General features: G+C 43.2%; 1 long non-coding RNA gene across 1 annotated transcript; it reads right to left on the bottom strand.

The window, feature by feature from the left end:
• Positions 1-14,454: 14,454 nt before the first annotated feature.
• LOC116100481 lies at positions 14,455-16,168 on the bottom strand. Its single transcript, XR_004122598.1, has 3 exons — positions 16,033-16,168; positions 15,519-15,527; positions 14,455-14,860 (listed from the first exon to the last, which is right to left on the bottom strand). It is a non-coding gene; the product is annotated as an uncharacterized LOC116100481 (long non-coding RNA).
• Positions 16,169-16,464: the final 296 nt, after the last annotated feature.

Genomic DNA, 16,464 nt, shown 5'->3' with positions numbered 1-16,464 from the left:
ATGCAGTAAGTTCCATGCTTCCCTTGGTCATGAGCTACAGTAGACTAATGCTGTGTGGTCTTTGGGTGATGTGAGTAGTTCCCGCTGCTGTTTCTAACCCCTGACCCTCATTCCTATAACTAGACCTGGTGAACTCATTGGTTCATTGGCTTTTGTGGTATCCCTGTTTTGGTCTGTTATTAGTTCCCTATAGAGGGTAAATAGATTTTGTGTCAGGTCTCCTCAGAAATAACGCCACACAACAATCTAATGAAGAAACTTCCACAGTCACAATACTTCCAGTAACATTAGGTATCTAGGGCCCCCACATTATGCTCAAACTGACATGTGAGATTAATCATTGTAAAAAGAACACCAAAACCCAAAGAACATATGTCAAAGAAACTCCCACAGTTGCAAGTATTTTTTCAGGCTTTGGGATTAGCAAGTTATCAGGACGATGATGGGAAAGGTGCCTCATGATTCTGCCAGGCTTAAAAAACTGGAGGGCACCCATATATATCAAATTGAACTTCCCTCCAGGTCTAGTCCTATAGACTCCTAGCTCCTCTGGCTGACAGTCCTTGTCCAGTTAGTGGCCCTGGCTAGTATGTGATTTACCAATTCACTGTCTTGCAAATGACATTTGCCAGCTGGGAGCTACCTCCGAAGAAAGCTGAAAAGAAAGAGCTTTATTTGAAAGCTGAGGTCAAGTCTAACACAGAAAGAAAGAAAGAAAGAAAGAAAGAAAGAAAGAAAGAAAGAAAGAAAGAAAGAAAGAAAGATATTCATCTGAAAGAAAGAAAAAGACTGCTAACAAGAAGGTGGGTATAGACGGACCCCTTTTGATAATCTAGAAATTCTTATATGTTCTGCACAGTCAATTTTAACTATGGTAAAAGAAGAACACTGTGGTGTTCCTTTCTCATGAAGGGAGCATATAGTAGCTCCATGTCACTAAGGGTTTGATGTCTATCTCACAGCTCTGCTAGTCTCTAGGAAAGGGTCCTTCGGTCCATAATTCTGAGATGAACATATGTCATGCAGCCTATTTATGTAGTCTACAAGAGAGAGAAAGGTGGTGAGGAGATGAGGATGTGGCTTGGGAAAAATTGTATTTGGGTGTGTGTGTCAGACATACTCTGTGTCTGCATCACTGTTTAAAGGTCTTATTCTTTGTTCTTCCCGGCAAACCAAAGGATGGAGTCCTGAAGACTGCCTTGCACCAACCCCTTTCAGCCTTCCATTTTATCTTCTAGCCATAGCCATTTCTAGTACTGCTTCAGGAAAGATGACAAAGGTCAAGGTGCCCAGGGAAGCTTCTCTGGCAATAGTTGACCTGCTCTGCAGCTTCTGCTCTAGGAAGCAAGATCTTTGAGTTTGGGTACCAAGGGGTGACCTTGAAGACAAACTCTGCCTTCTAGTTGTTCTCATTAGCTTAGAGAAAGAAATGACTTTGTGTTCTTGCCAGTTTCATGTAAGCACTTAGCTATATTCAATTGAAAATGCCAGTTGTGTTTCTGGTGAGCTGTAATAACTGGAGGCCCATGCCCACCCCAACCTCAACACATACATCTCTGTCCCTACAATGGACTTCTGCAGTAGAAACATTTTCTCTAACCTGGAGTGAAAGGTTGAGTGAACTTCAGGCTTTAGTGAGTAGCTGCAGTTGGAGACTTGAGATCACTCTCTTCCTTGAAGTTCATATAGAACTACATGTAATTAATGATGAAGGTTGTGTGATCAACTCTAATTTGCTAATAAACCCAAACTGAAAACTGCTCTTTATGCTAAACTTTGGGTTAATCCATACAAATAAAGAAAAACAATTACTATTTGTTATAGTTTCAGTCAGGGATACAATGCAGTTACATTTTTGGTAGTCGCATCAATTTCCTAAAATCATAGCAATGAATTTATACATATTTTATGATTTTAGAAACACGCATAAGTGCCAGGCAGTGGTGGTGCATGCCTTTAATCCCAGCACCTGGGAGGCAGAGGCAGGTGGATTTTTGAGTTCGAGGCCAGCCTAGTCTACAGAGTGGGTTCCAGGACAGCCAGGGCTACCCTGTCTCGAAAAAAATAAATAAATAAAATAAAATTAAAGTTTAAAAAACACACATAAGTTTTCTTTTCACTTTGAAGACAAATAGTCTAAAATTCATTTTATTGGTATCCATACAAAAAGCACAGCTTTCACCTCATTAATCTGGAGATAATGAGTGACCAGGGCCCAGAAACACAGATTTAGATCATCTCAAATTCTAATGTTCCAATGTAGAAGTAGTTTCATGATGTTAACAGAACAGAGAAAAGTTGTAAGTCAAAGTGCTTTCCAAATGCATTGGTAGAAACACTAGGTAGGTGGTTATAACACAGTGGAGAAATCTCAGCTATAGGTCCCCGATGTGATCTGATAGCATCCTTAGCTCTTTGGTGAAGAATAGCATTTGGTTAATACGTTCCAAAGGTTTTTATCTGTTTATCAGAATGGCAGGTTTTGCTTTATCTGCTAGACTCAGGATGTTAGGTTGGACAGAGGTGGGCAGCAATGCCTCTTTATGAGACTAAATATAACCCAAGACACTTTGTAATTAGTCTCTAGGCTAATACAGGCTAATATACTCTGTATATCACTACAGTTCTAATCAATCCATTTCAGAGCCAGTTTTCCAGGAATTATCATTTAGTCTGGGTAATAGTAATGTTGTGCTTCCTGTCTCTCACCAAGGTACAAGGGAGAGTAAGTTTCTCTGCCTTCTCCAGAGTTTTGAACTGCATACCTTGGTTTATAGCCCCTTCCTCCATAGCACTTTCTCAGTTGTACTGCCATCACCGTCTTTGTAGTCTAATTTGTTCCTGCTGCCCTCCCACAGGTACAAAGGTGGACTCTCGTTCTCAAGCGATTCTTCTGCCTTCACTTTCCGATCACTAGTTTATTTTTAAGAACATCTTCTCTTGATTTAATCCAACATTATCAAATAGATCAATAATCAAACTAGTACAGGTGGAACCATTATTGGTTTTGGTTTGTGGGAAGGGTCACTTTTTTTTTTCTTTTCTGTTTGATTTTTAAATGGATGGCTCTTCTCTTTCTGCCATCCTGGATAGAAGGAGAAGAAAGTTAGGAAGTGATACCCTTTCAGTCGGAAGACCCAGTCTTCCCTGTTTAAAATCAGATCCTGGTGTGATATGGCCTTCATTTGGCAGTAGGGGAGATTTGCTTCACCTGTGTAATCAGTACTCCATCACTAGAAGTGTTCAGCATGTTCTCAAGCAAATGAGTGAAGAAACCTTGCTAAAACATTTCACTGCCTGTTTGTGCAGATAGGGACAATGAGGGTAGGAAAAAAGGCAGTGTTGATTGACACAGAGCTTGGTCCAAGCCAGAACTCCAATGTCTCTAACACCAATTCAGTTCTTGAAGAGCTCCTAGCTGCTCAGTTACTAGACTTCTTGTAGATCCTGGGGTACCTAATCCCTATCACTATGGGTGGCCATGTGTCAACATCAATCACTTCCTGGTGGAGCTAAGATTTTATCTGTGGCTTAAAGACCTATCTATGTGGGTGTGGTCACTACACACTTTCTCTGGAAGGGGCATAGTTTTATATACCTTCTAAAACTGAAAACTGTCCTTGTGATGCTCTTGATGACTAATCTGCAGGGGAGCAGAGTCAGACCTGGAGAGGACTGTCAATGAAATGGCTAAGTAGGTGATGATACACCAGGGCCTCCTCAGTCTGTGTACCATAAGGTTAGAATCTGGCATTGCTGTGCTGCAACTAGCTGTAGATATATAACAATACCCAGTTTACAAGGCATCTGCTTCCTCTTCTTACTTGTTAATCTGGTCTACATCATCTGTGCTTACTATATCTTAGCCTAGTCTGCCAGGCATAACCAGTTATGCAAGAAAAAGACATTCTGTGACCTTACAGGGAAACTGGCTAGCTGAGGAAGATGAAGTAGACATGCAACCTCCAGTGAGAGCTAGGGAAGGGAGGGCAGTGGCAAAAGCAACATCTCCTGAGATGCAGTTGGATGTTATGAAGATCTGAATGCTTCTGCTGATGGAAATCTAACCGTTGGATTTAAATGAAAGGCAAGGCTCAGCAATCATAAGATCTAATCCAGGAAGAGTGATTGTGTGTCAACTTTATCTGTAGGTCATTGATGCTCCAGAATTGTGGTGACTATATCTGTCACCACCTCCAGCATAGCTCATTGGCTTCCAGGGTCTACATAGCTGATTGGCTTCCATGGAGACCTTGACTGAACTCTGGCTGTGTTCACAAGAGGGTGCAGTGGAGTGTGGGAATTGGACAACCTGGATTATGAGGTTCTAGAAGGCATCTGCCTATCATTGGATCAGCCAAAACAAAATATTTGACATTCACATCATTGGTCAAAGAATCATTTACTGAGTTCACTGTTAACATTGTAGGATACAATGGTGCATCCTTGCACTAAATCAATTGATACCTTTCAGGTAGACCAAGTAGTCTAAATATCACCCACTTGTGACAACCTAGATCCTTTGTGTTTTATTTCTCTTAGAAATGATAAGAAAAGATGCTTGGATCTATGGTGCCCTGGTATGCTGCCTGCCTGCACTATGGATTGAATGGTGAAAATCTGTCTGGAAATGGATGGGGTAGGGCTGCCGTGCTTCTGGGTAGAGCAAGCCCTCTCTCCACGCCTGCACTAATACTGGAGTACCAGAAAGACACAATGTCTTGAATGCCAAATTTGCAGATGGGATTACTCCCAAAAAGAAGAAAGACACAAAACACAGCCTTTCTGCTTAATGCCAATCGATGATCTTACCAATGCATACTTTGACACTGATATATAAACTACATTACAATCCAATGAATATTTTTGTTAAGTTTTTCACGTGTTCCTAGCTATCTAGGGGAAAAATAAAGAAAGAATTAACAATTCCAATATATAGACAAAGTTTCTAAGACTTACAGGCATTGTGCTCAGCAGAAATGAAACCAAAGCCAAGAAACCCTGACTTCTAGCTTTGCTCAGGAGTGAGCTAGCCTTGTAGGGACATCTGAGGCCACTGAAGTGCAGCTTTACCTTTAAATAACAGTCTTAGGGAGGACTCAGAAGGCAGACTTTGAGAAAGATAAGATTCTATTTGTGGTCCATTGTATTTTAAATGTTCAAGTACATTGAGTGAGTACTTGAACATTTGGTCCCAGTTGGTAGCTCTCTTTAGGGAAACTTAGGAGGTGTGACTTCCTGGATACAGTGTGTCACTGGAATGGGCTTTGAGTGTATATGGTCTCATCCCACATCCATTTGCCTCTCTGTGCTTTACACTTTCATTTGAGCATGTGAGCTCTTAGCTTCCTTCTCCTGTCACCATGCCTGCTTCTTGCTGCCATGCATCCTCACTGTGATGGACTCCAGAACCAGAAGCACAAATACACTCCTCTTACCACAAGTTGCCTTGATCATGGTGTTTTATCACAGAAACAGAAAAGTAACTATTACAGACTCACAAAGTGGTGTCTTGGTTAAATAAATAAATTAATGAAAAAAAAGAGGCAGCAATCTCAGCTTAGATGCTGGAAACACACTGGAATTGTAGCTCCCTAGATTTTTCTTACAAGAAGCCACTCATCAACCTATGGCCATCATAAAACCATACAGGCTTTATGATGTGGTGGCTTGAATGAGAGGGGTTCTCTCAGAGCTCATATATTCAAATATTTGGTCCCTAGAAGCTGTAACTGTTTGAGAAGAATTGGAAAGTGAGTCCTGATTGGATGGAGAAGATGTGTCACTGGGCTAGGACTTAACATTTCAAAAACTCATGACATTCCCAGTTAGCTGCCTCTACCTCATGCTTATATAATAGATATAAACTCTAAGCTACTGCCCCAGCAGCATGCCTGCACGCTTATTGCCATGTTCTTCATCATGATGATCTCAAACTCTAACCATCTGGAACTCTGAGCCCAAAAGTAAACTCTTTCTTTTGTAAGTTGCTATGATTATGGTGTTCTGGCACAACAATGGGAAAGTAACTACAAAAGGCACAATTAACTTTGGATATCGAAGAGATAACTAATTTATTTTGAGCATAAATAGGACCACAGTGTTGCACAGGACATACTTATTAAAATGGGGACTCAGCAGTTCAGAGAATGTACTGCTCTTGCAGAGGATCTTAGTTTGCTTCCCAGTACCCAGGCCAGATGGCTCGCAGTGGTCTGTAACTCCAGATCCAGCAATCTGATGCCTCTGATCTCCATGAGTACCTGCAGTCACCTGCACACACTACTGCTACACCCCCACACATAGAGACAGACACAAACACAATTTTAAAAATACACGAAAGTTTGCAAAATGAATTGTGCATAAGAAGTTTGATTTAAATAATTGACTTGTATATTATCTGTCAGTCCTAAATGGAATTTATGACATTTGAAGAGCTGGTTTCTTCCAATTATCAGATCTGCTACCCCTACGTAGCACCCACCTCACATTCTGGATCCTCCTCTTCAGGGCCAGGAAGATTATCTTGTTACCCATCTCCACATTGAGTCCTGTGTGGCTAGATGGTTGGTATGAGCCTCTCAGGTAGTTTAGATTGAGCCAAGGATGCTCTTAAGATGATTAAGAGGGGAGGTTCCTGGTAAGGATTCTAGGAACCTTATCTTGGACCACATGGCTTGGCAAACCTACGTTTACATCTAAAATGTAGGCAGGGTCCTTTGTCTTCTGCTTGTTGAGTGGTAGACTCACTAGGAAGAGAGTGTTATGTAGGGATGGGATAGAGACACAAAACTCTTCACATTTCCTATCTTAAAACTATATGGCTTTTGAGGTTGGAGAGATGGCCCAAGAGTTAAGAGCACTGCTATTCTTACAGAGGATCTGAATTCAGTACCCAATACCCACAGCCATATTGGGGAGCTCACAATCACATGCAAATCCAGCTCCAAGGAATCTGATGCCCTCTTTCTGCCACGTGTACAAGCATGCACACACACACACACACACACACACACACATATGCACAAATTAAAAATAAACAACAAAAACATATGTGAAATATCCCTCTCTAACTGACATGCGTACCCAAAATTAAGCACAAGGCTTCATAAAGCCCCTGCTTACCCAAGGTACTCACTCATACCTGAGTGCTGGTCAGGCCACTGGAAGAGGTTGGCTTCTTGTCACAGGAGACTCTCATTCCATTTGCAGATTTAATTTAGATTAACATGGGGGGAAAAAAAACTATGGACTACTTTTCTGTAGACTGAATGAATATTGCTTAATTTCCAGGGAAGATAAGGCTCTTTGTTTCTCCTCGATCCTGTGTGTGTGTGTGTGTGTGTGTGTGTGTGTGTACGTGTGTGTGTATGTGTACTTTTCTACATATTCTTATAAAAGAAAAAGCTTGGTTAGCTTTTAGGGAAATTTCTGGAATATTAACTGGAGACCATGAAGTCCTAGAATTAGTAATTTTCTTCTCTGGCATCCACAGCCAGATCAGCAGGTAGATCGTTACTGCCAGGAAACCATGGTATCATCCCTGGCCTGCCTGGCTGGAGGCACATGTGACTGGTGTGTGGGTGCCGCCCCTGTGAAGGATACTGTCATGGAACTGTCTTCAGGGTATGGCCACCACCATCTTGACTCAGAACAGCTGTGATCATGAGAGCAAGAGACAGGCCTGTTAACCTTTTCTCACAGAAGGAAAGTAGGAGAGGATGACCCTCACCTGAGAGCCCAGCTGCTCATTGCCCACTTCCCTCAGCTGGGCTGCATGTGATCTTGCCCAAGCTGCATGTGGTCCCGTGGTACTTAAGAATGGGAAGGCAGATTGGGCCAGGACCTAAGCCATACTATTTTTTGGAGTTTTTGACCATGCTAGGGTACAGATTTTGGTGGTGTAGCTGCCTGGGAATCATTCCTTCTCCTGTAAAGTAACTCCAGAAAACCTATCCATGCATGGAGCTAGAGTGCACTGACATGTTTCTTTGGTCTGTCAGTGTATCATTTGAGGTAAATGGCCATTTTCTTGTGCCTCACCAGGCACATTCACTCAGAAGATGCTCTGGTCCTAAGGGGTCTAGGCTTCTAGACAAAAGATAAACAGGGATATGAGTCCCACTTCCATCCTTAGTAGGACTGCCAGTGGCTAAAGCTTCAGGTTTCAGCATTATAAAGTCATCTCTACTCTGTCATTCCCACAAAGGGGATAACTATATGCATGGCACTGGCCATCCTTCTGGAAGCCTCTCCCATCATTTCTATTCTGATCAGAGTAACTGAAATGCAGCTGGCTTTTCACTTCTGTCCTGCAATCTTTCTCTGCCTAGATTCAATTTAGATTAACAAGAACAAAGGCAGGGCCTGTTTGCCCTCCGTTCAATCAGAAGTGTCTGGAGTTCAGCTATCATTTGAGCTGCCCCAGGCTCCTTGGCCATCTAGCCCAGCAGGGAGTCTCTTCTGGAACAGAAGGCCAGCTGCTGGTGGCGATGCTGTACCTAGAGATGTCCTAGTGGCCTGAGTTGTATATCTGTCCCCATTATTATCCCTTATGATTGGATGTCCTGCTCTGGGCTGCAGGCTGCTAATGGGAAGTGGGTTCCAGGCATTTACCTAGGCACCCTAAATCCAGAGCACCCAGTCCCTTCACATATCTGTACTATGCAGTGCCCCTATGCAAATTACCAGGTAAAGTCCTGCTTGGTAAGAAGATGTCAGCCCTCCAACCCTGCTCCCTCCTCCCTCACATTCTGTGTTAGTTACTGCTTTTGTCAACTTGACCCAAAAGCAATGTCCTCTGTAATGAGGAAACTTCAAATGAGAAAACGCTTTCATAAGACTGGCCTGTAGGCATATTGGTGGGGGTATTTTCTTGATGAATAGCTGGTGTGAGAGGGCACACCCTACTGACACTAACCCTGGGCATGTGGTTCTGGGTTAGAAAGCAGGTTGAACAAGCCAGGAAACAGCATTCCTACATGGTCTCTGCTTCAGTTCCTATCCCCAGATTCCTGCTTGAGTTCCTGCCCTGACTTCCTTTAATGTTGGATTTTAACCTACAAAATGTAAGAAATCCTTTCTCCCTCAAGTTATTTTTGGTCAGGGTTTTTATCCACAGTAACAGAAACCAGATTAGGATACCTTCTCAATAGTCTCCAATGCTTCTCCCTCCCCTAAAACGTAGCCTTTTGCTCTCATCTCCCTAGACCTCCACCTTTGTTGTTGCCTTGGCACTGACTCCTATGAACCATGATGACTACTATTGGAAGACAGTGTAGAACTGGACCACTGATGTGTTCCAAGGTATGACCTGTGTGCTGGCTATGTGGAGGTTCCAGGTATGATCTGTGTAATATTTCTAGTTCCCCATTTCAATATACACACCACCTTCTAAGCTTGCTTTCTCATTCTTAGAGTGAGAATCTGAAGATATGCTCTGGGGTTCCTTGGTTGGTCTTCCCTGCTCTTTGAAATGCCACCATTTTGGCCCAGTTACCTCTGAGTGCTTCCCTTCCTCAACACATAAAACTTCACATGGAACGTTCTAGCCACTAGAACATGGAATTAAAGCTTGATTGATGCATGAGATGAGTCTTATTCAGCAGCCATGCTGTGCACACTCCTGGCTTATCAAAGGAGAAATCTGCTCTTCATCTTCTGAGGTCAGAAGATACTGTGGAGCAAAATCCGGCTTTCATAGACACAGACCTGTTTGCCTTAAAAGTTCTCAACCTCGACAGAAGATTTTCCCTCTGCTTTTAATCTGGACTGGGGATTGGCAACACCTGCTTAGTGTAACAGAGATTCCCCAGGGCTCTGGTGGACCACATTGCATTGAGTCAAGGCTTCAGGTTTGTAGGATGTGAGACTCAAAATAGATTAATGATCATGGCTGTTCGGAAGGGAATGAAATTATTAATAATCTGTTCTTGATAGAGGTAGGCTTTGCTTCCCTCTCCCAGCCTGCCCCTGGCTGTGGAAGCTGGCAGAGGCTCCATTAATCACCCAGCTCTGATATCCTTCCCTGCTCAACAGTCACAGGCGTGAATATACTGCTCAGAAAACATATGAAGGATTGTTACAACACGTGCACTTTAGAGGCATTATTTCCATTGTCAGGTGACTAGATGGTTTCATAATTTTAACAAAAGAGGTGGGCTTCATACTCTAAGGAGTAATTAATAAAGAAACCCACAGTTTTAAGGTGGCAGCCAAAGTGCTCTCATGATGAGCAGCTGACTTCTCAATGAGTCTGGATGGGGCTCTCTCAGCCCTGTCTCTCTAGAGACGAACACTAGGAACTCAGCTTTGAAACCTGACTGGTCTCACATTTACATGCACATTACTGCCAGTTGAGGACATGTATAAAGATGCCTTTAATCTTTAAGAAGAAAAAAATATAGACAAATAGGATTTTTTAAAGATATTTTATATTAAGAAAAATTTAGATTTACTTATTTTATGTGCTTGAGTATTTTGCCTGCACGTATGTGCACCATGTGTGTACCTAGTGCCCAAAGAGATCAGGGGAAGGCATCACATCCCCTGGAACTACAGTTTTGGATTGCTGTGAGCCATCATGCAGGGGTGCTGGGTCCTCTGGAAGAGCAGAACATTCTCATAATTATATGGCAATGCTTCCAGTTCCTTATTTTATTTTTAATCATGTGTCTGTGTGTGGGATTGTGTCCATGTGGGATTGTGTCCATGAGTGCAGTGCACAGGGAGGCTGGAAAGAGGGTGTTGCATTACCTGGAGCTGGAGTTCCAGGCAATTTTGGGATGCTGGAACAAAACTAGGGTCCTTTGCAAAAGCAAGACCCTTTCTTCCAGCAGAGCCACCTCTCTAGCCATAACACATATTGTGACCGCACTTGTGACTTGTCTCATCAGATATCTGTGATAGAAACTGTGGCTTAAGGAAAGTGAGGAAAGCTGGGAAACTGGCTTGAAGAACTACAAGTAACATAGGAAGGAAGAAGCCCCTCCAGGCATGGCTGCATCTGGAGATTCAATGGAAGTCCTCAAGACTCTCATCCTTTTCTTCTGTCTTTTGCTCCAGCAGCTTTGGTGTCAGTTGTGTTATCTGGTTTCACTTCTAATGGTACCCAGAAGGCTCTTCTGCATGGAAGCAATTCTTCCCATGAGTGGGCACAGGGGCCTTTTCCAGGCCTCTGCTCTGTTTCGATTTTCTCCTTAACCCTGGTCACCTCTGTCTATAGAGTTCTTCCTTCCTCAGTGAGAGCGGCGGCCTTTGATACATTCATTGATTTATATCCTGAGTGTGCCTGGTAGTACAGCACTCAAATATTTGTTGAGTAAATAAACAGGCCCTAGGAAGTAAGTTTGTTTGTTGTCTTTCTTCTTCTATAAGGAGTGAGGTTTACAGAGTAAACTCTCTGAGGTCAGTGAGCTTACTGGGGAGAGAGCTGAGGCTTGAACCAGGTCAATTGACTTTGACCCATCTGGATATGAATCCTGAATAGGGACAGCATCTAAAGATTGCTCCTTTATTTTTGACAACCAGATGACAGGTAAAGAAGGGAGCAGAAGAGGGCTCAAGCCTTGGATGCCCAGACTTCCAACATACAACTGGGTTCAATGGGGCCCTGCTAGGATACTGATTTCATTTGGGCACCTCCACATCTTGAAGCAGCAGTCTGAATATTCATTGATGTATGGATATGGTGCACAATGCCTTATGAGTTAGGAAGGAGAGAGAGGGACAGAGAGACAGAGATACAGAGAGAGAGACAGACAGACACAGACAGAGAGACAGACAGAGAAAGAGAGAGAGAGAGAGAGAGAGAGAGAGAGAGAGAGAGAGAGAGAGAGAGAGAGAGGACTGGGGAGAAGAAAGCATCACCATGGTTCTGGGGAGGGACCATGGTTCTCCTACCTCCCTTTTACAGCTATAAGGACACGCCAGAGTTTGAGAAGCTGAAGACGCCTAACAGAGGAACATCAGAAACCATCAGCACAGACTCATTACTGACTCATTACGAAGTCAATGCTGTGAGCTCTGTCTTAATGCCTTGATTCATCTTCTATCTGCAGTAAGAGACTGCAGTAGGTAACCTTCCTCCAGCTTACTGGGGGCCAGACTGGGGCAGGTAGGTAGCACTGAGACTGTTAACCCCCGAATTCCTGCTGCTGTACCTGGCACATTTCTTAAGAGAAGGGTGTTAAAGGCAATAAGGCCGCTTAGGTCTGCTACTCGTTGACTATAGCTCTGACCATTAAGCTGTTTTTCATTCTTCCTCTGTAGGGCAGTTAAGAAATAAATGAGGTATGGGGGAATTCACACACCATGCCCAGCAAAATAAAGCCTCCCTAGTCGCCATCAAGTTCCTCTCAGTGGGCCATCAGGTTTCCCATGATGCAAGGAGTAAAGGAATATGCTTAGGGAGGCATTAGATACACAAGCCCTCTGCTGGTCGCTGCCACTCAGGATGCGACTCTTGATTGCAAAGGTGACAGGATATAGACCCAAAGTTCATTAGCCTCCATTTCTGATATAATGTAGCCACAGAACAGGAGATATCATTATGTAGCCATTAGATGCACATAAAAGTGACTGCTATGAAGCCCATTAGTTAATTATAAAGTAATCGCAAACACACCGAAAAGAACATCTGTTTGATTTATTCTAATTACTTAAACATCCTTCCATTCTCCTTACTGGAATGGAGGCCATAGGAGAATGGCAGAGGCATCCTGATTTCAGCTGGGATAGGGGGCAAACACCTAGCCTCTGTGCAGCCCACACAGACCCCTGTGGGGCTCCCAGATTGGAACTTCCTTCATATATGTCACTCCTGGCTATTGCTCTGCTGCCCAGGGTAGCATGGGGGCCATGTGTGGAAGAAAAAAAAACTCAGGGAGACAACTGCCGATATTCTGCAATGGCATAACCAGTGTCCCTGTTGCTGTTCATGCTACCAACCCCAGACACACCTTCCTATACAACTCTGAGTTTCCTAGTACTATTGTGACAAGCTTCTGAGAGCTAGACATCCACTTAAAACAACAAACAACAGATATTTTCTCTCATGCTTCTGGCAGGACAGTAATCCCTACACTTGAAAGTGTTAAGCCAGCCACTCTTTCTCTGAATTCTTTCCCAGTTTCTGGGGGTAACTGACATTCTTTTTCTTATGACATCCCACCTCTAGCCTCTGCCTCTATCCTCACCTACTTTCCTACTTCTTTCAATCTTCACTTGACCACATTCCTGCAAGGTTACTTAGAGTGAAAGCCCATGCTCCTCTGCTACAATATCATCTGCTTAATAACCTTACTTGCAAACGAGCTCTAGATGTTACTATAAAACAAGCATTACTGAACACATTTTTGAGGCACACCGGGAAAAGGAAATGTTCTTGTAAATATTTGCTGGTGCGCAGAACAGTTAGTTATTCTTGCTAAGCATTGGTACCCTTTACTGGACAGTATCCCCATCTGGGAAAGCTTTAGGATAGTCTTTGCCCACCCCACGTTTCCAGTGCCGTGGTGTTATAGATCAGCCAAAGCATGGGTTTGTTTAGTACTCCTTTTTATCCATGGAGCACCCTATCGGTTGAACTTTGCAACAGTATCCTAGGCTGTGCCCATCCAACTCATTCAGTCTTCTAGGATTTCCCTCTGTCTGTTTCCTCATCATTTCTGGAGGAAACAGTACAACTTTGAAGTCATAATAATGACACTCCTGATCTCTGTTCTCCTCAGTTGGACCAGCCAGCCACAGCTCTGCTGACTTGTCTAGCCAGTGATTGAAGGACTCTATCGAGCTCAAGCATGGCAAGCGTGGCTCTGGTAGGCCTTGTCCTTCACCCCAATTCTTTCTACATTGCTAAAAAAAAAAAAAAAAAAAAAAAAAACTTTAGATAACATTACTAAAGCTAGACACCAAGGTATATTCCCTTCCCTTATTTGTTCACTCCCTCCTCTGGAGGCTGACTGCCATGGTCCAGCTATCAAAGTATTGAAGTCTAGCAATCAAAAGCCTCCTTTGGCTCACCTAATTGACATGCCCAATTAAAATTAAAGACCTCATTCTAGCATACGGTTTCCCATTTTACCTTTATAAGCTGCCATTTGCCTGTGGGTCACATCTGCCTTCTCTCTATCCAGAGGTAGACCTTTGTCCACCAGCCCCCCCCCACACAGCAAATACTCCTGCCTTGTCTCCCTTGTTCCCTTTCTCTTTTTCCTAGTCCTCTATTTCTTCTTTGTCTCTTAGTCCCTGACCTTTATCCCTCTAGGGCAAGTAAATCTTTTTTTGTGGAGAAACCTTGGTCTTGGGGGCCCTGGGATGATAATTTCTTACATGGTCTAGATAATGACCCTATGGAGTACCAAGCAAGTAGTGTGAACTCAAAGGCTAGATTTCCAGTATTTTATTTTCTAGATCGTGTGACTTCAATTAAAATTTCTTCTTCTCCTCCTCCTCATTCCCCTTCTCTTTCTCCTCCTCCTTTTCCTCTTCCTCCTCCTCCTCCTCTTCCTCCTCTTTCTCTCCCCCTCTTCCAACTTGTCTTTGGAGTGATGCTGCAGAACAGAGTGAAGGTGTTTCTGTTCTTGAGGAATTAGGTGCAAATTGCCCTGCATCTTTAAAATGACTCTCATTAAGAAATCAGAGCTGTGTCTTCAGGCTGCCTATTAAGCCTGCAGATGGCTCATTCTACTTTCACCTCTCTGTACCATTTCCTCATGCCCTCTATATTTGGTGCCCATTACTCCAGTGAGGCAGCATTCAAGCAGACTCTCTTTCTTCTGCCGGTTGTCCAATGCCCTTCTTCTTCTCTGGTCCTCCATGTGGCTTCTCTTCTGTTAGCCCAGGGACTGGGGTTCCACATCTACAGAGAAAATAGCAGACTCCAAACAATAGGAACTGTGTATGGTACTCTTCTCCCTAAAAGGACATTATAGCTTGTACCTTCGTGGCATGTATTTTCTTTTTACTTTGCTTCCAATCCTCTGACTTATGATTGACTCTTACATCCCATACAAAGCTTTGGTTGATCCCAATGACAAGGGAAGCACTTTACTAGGAGAACTTCCATTGCCTCAGGAGGAACATGGCCCACAGGGAACAGGTACAAGATAGATTTGTGCAAGACTCTTCTCCATCTTTGAAACTGCTTTAAAACCCTTTCCTTTCCTTTTCGCTCCCCAAAGAGAAGTTCTACAAAGGGAGAAGCAGGTTGATGAGTAAGATAGAGGAGCTGGTGGGGCCAGTAGTCCCCAGGGCATACAAGTATAAAGTGCAGTGCTTTCCAAGTATTGGGGTCCTTTCTAGGAAGAAAGTGGCTTTAAGGACAGGAGCCGAGCCTTGCCCTTTCCAAAGTTAGTCTCTGTGTTGGTAATGTAAGAGTTAACCAGATTTCTATATGAAAGGTAAGTATTGAGGTGGGATATAGTTCAGTATTAAAGTACTTGCTCAGCATATGCAATGCCATGGATTGGATCTGTAGCACTGAAAGAAAGAATAAATTCTCAGAATAAGGATCATACCTGAAAATTCTGGAAATGGAGCAACCGGTAACTGATAACATTTTCAGATAATTCTTAAAGCATAGTAAAGTTTGTGACAAGCTCATCTAAGACCATTATATAAAGACTAAACTTCTAGTATAAAGGTAGACTGAGATTGCAGTTCTGAGGCATGGCATCTCATTCCCTTTCCTTGCTGACTTGGATCCCAGCTGTTACCAATACATCCCATACTATGAAAACTTCATAGTGGGCCCCCTAGCTTGGCTCTTCTAGGGCTCAGGACTCTCTTCCTAAGGGAGGGACAGAAAGAATTTATCAGATGTCCATGCTATGAGCAGAGATGCTTCCTTATTCTCTATTGTGAAGCCTTCCATGAATAACAACAGCAGAGTTTGCTCACTTTGGTAACCATGAGGATACCCCTTGTATCCTTTCAAAGACAGAGAGCTAGGATGTGCCTGTCTGTCCATAAGGATGGGGAATTTTGGCTAGAAGAGTATATAGAAGATGCTATATCCTTGTAGATAGATACCAGAGCTTTCTAGAAACCTCTCCTGGCCAAACCTCAGGTGATTGATAGCAGCATCTCTAATGGTGGATTTGGACTAGTGGGTTCCCAGAAGACCCTGATGGACATTCCCAAGCCTGATTGTTCCAAGTATCACAGGTGTCCATGTGGCTCTGGGGTTCTAAAGCAAACATTCCGATAGGGTTCCTGTCCATTGTTTCTGTTAGCCCAGTATCTCTGTAGATTATCTGTGAGAGTCAGGTGGGATCGTTGATTGAGGAGGTAGAAAAGGGTGAGATGGCAGCCAAGAACAAAAGACAAGGACAACAGACTTGGCAAGATTTCCAGACAGCCCTAAATGCTGAAGTGTGACCATCACTTTGCTGGTTAGCTTTTCTTGTCAATTTGACACAAACTAGAAATATCTGGGGTGAGGAACCTCAATTAGGAAAATGT

The sequence above is a fragment of the Mastomys coucha genome, unplaced genomic scaffold (assembly GCF_008632895.1).
Source record: "Mastomys coucha isolate ucsf_1 unplaced genomic scaffold, UCSF_Mcou_1 pScaffold21, whole genome shotgun sequence".
Classification (NCBI taxonomy): Eukaryota; Metazoa; Chordata; class Mammalia; order Rodentia; family Muridae; genus Mastomys; species Mastomys coucha.
This window is presented reverse-complemented; position numbering and strand designations above follow the sequence as displayed.